General features: G+C 38.4%; 1 pseudogene; it reads right to left on the reverse strand.

The window, feature by feature from the left end:
* Window positions 1-832: 832 nt before the first annotated feature.
* On the reverse strand, window positions 833-1,811 carry LOC123944378 (annotated as a pseudogene).
* Window positions 1,812-5,494: the final 3,683 nt, after the last annotated feature.

Below are 5,494 nucleotides of genomic sequence, written 5' to 3' on the forward strand. Positions count from 1 at the left end.
ATTGAGAGGAATTTAGATTGGTTTAATATTTTGCTATTAGAAACAGTACTCGATATTCCTGTATGTACACCATTTTTTCTTATATGTGAGTATGCTACTCAGATCAATATCTAAGAGTGGAATTGCTGAGTCAAAAGGAATGCCATTAAAATTTTGGTAGTTTGTGTCAAAATGTCCTCCAAAGCTGTTGTAAAAATGTACAGTCTACTAGCAAAGGAGGAGATTGCTGTTTTCTCTAACATCACGTTTGATCTTTGTCAACTTTTGTCTCTTTAATTCTGAATAAAAAAAGTCTTTTTAGATATTTGAAACATCTGCTATTTATTTTTTTCATACATTTGGCGCTTTTTCTTTTGTGCCGATGTTATTTTTCTTAATGATCTCAAGATATATAGATAGATATATAGATAGATAGATATAGATAAATATGCTTATATATCTATATAGATACATATACACACACAATATTAATATTTTGTCTATAATTAATGCTACCATGACAGATGTTCTGGAGGGCAAAATTTAATCTCAACTAGAAGAATAAGGCCAATTTGTCATTGTTGAAAGGATAACAGAAAACCTTAGGTTTTGCAATAGCGTTATAACCTTGTGTAATTTGTAAGGTTAAATACAAATAAAGAATGAGAGGCTGAATTCCAAGATGGAGTGCATCTCTGAGATTCCTTATAGCCTTATAAATCCAGGAAATAAACTTTGGTGTATAAAGTTCAAAAACAATATAGACAATTTTCTGAGTGATGTGGGTCTTCCTTTTAACTAAGAAATTAGAAACAGATTCTGCCCTAAATCTTTTAAACCAAGACTCTTACTTTTAGGCTCCCAATAATTTCGTTATAGCATGTTTCATATCTTTGTTCCTCAGACTACATATTACAGGGTTGATGAGTGGAGTTACTATGGAATAAAACAATGTCACCATCTCCTGCATCACAGCTTCACGCTCAGTTGTTGGGCTCACATACATGACCATCACTGAGCCATAGAAGAGTGAAACTACAGCCAGGTGGGACCCACAGGTAGAGAAAGCTTTTCTTCATCCAGCTGCTGAAGGGACCCTCAACACAGCTCTCAGGACCAGAGCATAGGACCCCATGATATAGAGAAAGGGAATAAATAAGAGCAGAGAACTTAAGGTGGACATAGTTAACTCTATTACAGGGACTCTAGTACAGGTGAGGGCCAACAGGGGACCTGGATCACACAGGAAGTGTTCAATGATCCTGGATCCACAGAACGACATTTGGGAGATGATGATGATGGGAATCAAGAACCAAAAGAAACCAAGTATCCAGCAGGTGACCACAAGATTGGTGCAGAGACGTCCTGTCATAATGGTTGGATAATGTAGAGGCCGGCAGATGGCAAGGTACCGATCAAATGCCATAATAGCCAAGAAAAAGCATTCTACAGCACCCAAGGAGAAGAAAAAGTAGAACTGGAGAAAGCACCCAGAGAAGGAGATGACCTTGGTATCAGAGAGGAAGTTGGCCAACATATTGGGGACAGTGGAGGTGACATAGCAGATCTCTAGGAAGGAGAAGTTGGCGAGCAAGATGTACATGGGAGTGTGGAGTCTCTGATCCCAGTACACAGCACAGATGATAGACCCATTTCCCATGAGGGTCAGGAGGTAGACAACAGAGAAGAGCAGAAAGAGGAGGATCTGCCCTTCCCTGGGGGAAGGGAAGCCCAGAAGGATGAAGCCAGTGATGGTGCTGGAGGTGTTGGGGGTGTCGGAGATTTTCATGGGTCTGGGAGCTGTGAAAAGACCATCACATTATTGAAAGTCTGTGTAGATGGGGACCCAGATATGTATCAAAACCCCCTTGTGGAATGCGATAAACACTTATATCTCAGTACTTGCTATTTTTGTCTAATCCTGAAATACTGTTCTAGTTTTGTTGTTGGACTGAAAGCCACAAGAAGTAGGTGAATATCAGTGGATAGATAGAGACATTTCTTTTTTGTAAAATATACACCAAAACACGCTTAATACATAGATTATAACTTTAATATTATACATAAACCTCTGTAGTAACTACCCCTGAGGTCAAGAAATAGACTATCATTTGCACCCTGGAATCTTCCCTCATATTCCATCCCAATCAGTATCCTCTGCCTCTCTATCCTTCCAACTGTAACATTCTCCTTTCCTAATGGTCATGACTTCCTTGTTTTTCTTTATCTTAATAACTAAGTATGCTTCCTTATAGGGAAGTATTTGGTTTTGCTTATTTTTGTACTTTACATAAATGGAATTATACTTTTGGCTGGCTTCTTTTGTTTAACAGTAGGCTTGAGAAATTAATGTTATTGCATTCTCTGTAGTTTCCCCATTTTTACTTCTCTATATTATTACATTCTATGAATAAACCACAAGTATGAATTATGTCCACTTTGGAGCTATCAGGAATGATTCTACTATGAATGTATAGTTCATTTTTCTAGTTCACACTTGCACTCATTTCTGTAGGCTGGACCATAGAATGTGTGTATCTTCAACTTTATTAAAGTAAACAGTGTTCTGTCATTGTTGTGCCTTTTTTTACTTCCATTGGTTGTATATGAGGGCTCTGATTGTCTACGTTCTTTTCTAATGTTAAGGTCAATATGTACCAGGGCCTGGGGAATGCTATATAGACTGTGTTTTAACAGCTTCACTTTTTTTTTTCTGGTGATAATGGACAGAATAGTTGTCTTCTTGTCAGTATTTTTTTTTTTTCCAGAGTAGGTGGTCATATCAAAATTGTCCTACAGTAGTCCAGCAGTGAGGAAAAGAAAGAAAAGAAAAGAAAACCGTTCCCAAACTTGATTTATGAAACTATTGTAATGCATGATGTAATTTATAGCCACATCTGGAAAGTTTGTTGTCCATCTTACATGACCACTGAGTCTTGTGATCAGCCTTGTAACTTAACTAAGGCATTCTTTTCCGTACCTGCTTTTCCGATGCGACTCTCCCAAGGGAAAATTCTTTGAAGTGGCTCACTCAGAAGTATCTTCCTGAAAAGGAACTTTTTCATAGGCTTGAAATTAGTTTGTGTAAGCTAGTTTACCAGAAGTAATTGGGAATTATCATAGTGTTTTGCATTTAGGCAGCTTTTAATAAATACTCATTAAATGAATGAATAATGTATTTTTCTCAGTTCCCAGAAGGAGATCACACCAACAGAGCTACTTGTAGGCAAAAGTGACTCAGATTGAGTGGCCTCGGAACAGCAACACGTGGGACTATTGGCATCACTTTTCTGTTTTGAGGGAGTTAACAAACTCACTTATTCTATTTGGGAATGCTTCAGGAGTAAACATTCGAATTATAGGAAATAGCTGCAGCTCATCCCTGTTAATACAGTTCGCCAGCTGTCTAAGGCAGATAGAGTTGAGGGATAGGATGAGCATTAATGTGGTTTTGTAGGAAGAAGTCCTTGATGGTTTTGGTTGGGGATATGACTCTACAAAATTTTCTGTTTTGTAGAAGTGTTCTATTTCTATTCTGGTGATATGAACTGTGGAACCTGATACTATTGCTCCAATGTTAAGGTACATGTCGCAGGAAACTTGAAAAGAAGAGAAAACTAATATTTTTTGCTCCCTTCTAGTGACTGCTTGGGAGTGCCTCAAGGCAGAATGAGCTTGGATGTTCATACATTTGCATAATGGCTTTATGTTTTTCTGAGTTAAAAAAAAAACAATGCAAATAATCCCTCAATCCTGGGTCTTGGTTATGGGAGCCCCTGTGAATGAGAGATGTCTGAGGAACATGAAAAATATCCATTTGCTTTACGTGGAATGTAGTATCAGTTAATCAAATTATTTCTGGGAGTTGGCATAGTTATCCAAGGAGTCTGACAGTGGTCTATTGGAGTATTCAAAAAGAGTAAGATTTCTTTGAATAAAATGACAGAAGGTGTCAGAGGACAAGTAGTTGATGACAGTATATTTTTGTGTTGATTTGAGAGGAAGATTTGTGATAGGGACCAGCAAAACTGAGTAGCAGTTTGGAACTTGTAACCTGTGTACAACAGCTTCCCTCTCTGAGCCACATCTATTTCTGGATTTTATATGATTTTCATGACATGGGGAACTCATGTGCCCAAGAAAATTTCCAGGATCCTGCGAATTTATGTCTTGTATTTCAGTGGGTGTTAATGCCTCAGCTGTGGGAGGAACAGGTTCTGGTTCTTGTACCATAGACTTATACTTTCTAAATGCCCTTTCTTCTCTGATTTTAAGAACATGTGACTTGGAATGAGGTTAAGTTTCAGATACCAAGTATTCATCTTTTGAAGGCAAACTTAAACCAGACATAAAATAACTAGTATACATTTGCATTACTTTACCCTATTCTCATTGAGGATGAACATTTTCAGAATGTAGTCTTTTCTGAAGCAACCATTTTTCCAAATGCCCTGTTCTTTGAATGGGGCTGTTAACAAATGTTGAAGCTATGACAAGACATGACTGCTAAGGAATGGAAGGAGGGACTTGAAATGAAATTTGCTTTAATATGTGAGAGCCGCTTATGGACTCTAAATTCCGTAAAGTTAAAAAAGGTCTTTTTTAGGCTTAACAGTTTTAGTACCAACTCAGAGAAGTCATTCAGTTTTCATTAGGTCAAAATAATTTATTAATAATTGTGGTTGGGGCCTTTCTTTCTTCCTTTTTCTTTTTATTCTCTCTCTCTCTTTTAAAGTAGGCACCATGCCCAACATGGGGCTTGAACCATGTTGATGAGATGGAGACCTAAGCTGAGATCAAGAGTCAGATGCTTACCGAACTGAGCCAGCCAGGCACCCTTTTGGTTGGGGCATTTTTAATCAAAGTGCTTTGCAGGCTGTTTCTAAGGTTATTTTTTGTAATAACCACTTTGTCCATCACCTGAAAATATTTTCAGCACTTTGAATGGCTTGATGTTCAAGAACTTACTTTTCTTCGTCTAGTCTAATATTGCTTCTCTTCCTTTCTTTTACCCCTCACATCCAATTCATCAGCAAGATGTTTCTGCTTCTGAACTATGACTCATGTCAGACACTTCTCTTTGTCTTCATTGTTGTCTCCCAAGTTCAAATAGCCCTCTTCCTTCCTTGGACTTCTGCAGCACCACCTAACAGAACTCCTTGTTTCTGCTTTTGTTCCTCTCCCCTCCGTTTTCTAAGCAGCAGCATATTACTTCTTAAAAACATAAAAACCAATCATGTTAGACTTTTGAGTAAAATCATTCCCCCTCGGGGCACCTGGGTGGCTCAGTAGGTTAAACCTCTGCCTTCGGCTCAGGTCATGATCTCAGGGTCCTGGGATCGAGCCCCACATCAGGCTCCCTGCTCAGCCAGGAGCCTGTTTCCCCCTCTCTCTCTGCCTGCCTCTCTGCCTACTTGTGATCTCTCTCTCTCTGTCGAATAAGTTAAAAATAAAAATAAAATAAAATAATTAAAAAATCATTCCCCCTCAGAGCAGCTCTGTGTCAGGAAGTCTC

The sequence above is a fragment of the Meles meles genome, chromosome 6 (genome assembly GCF_922984935.1).
Source record: "Meles meles chromosome 6, mMelMel3.1 paternal haplotype, whole genome shotgun sequence".
NCBI classification, from domain to species: Eukaryota; Metazoa; Chordata; class Mammalia; order Carnivora; family Mustelidae; genus Meles; species Meles meles.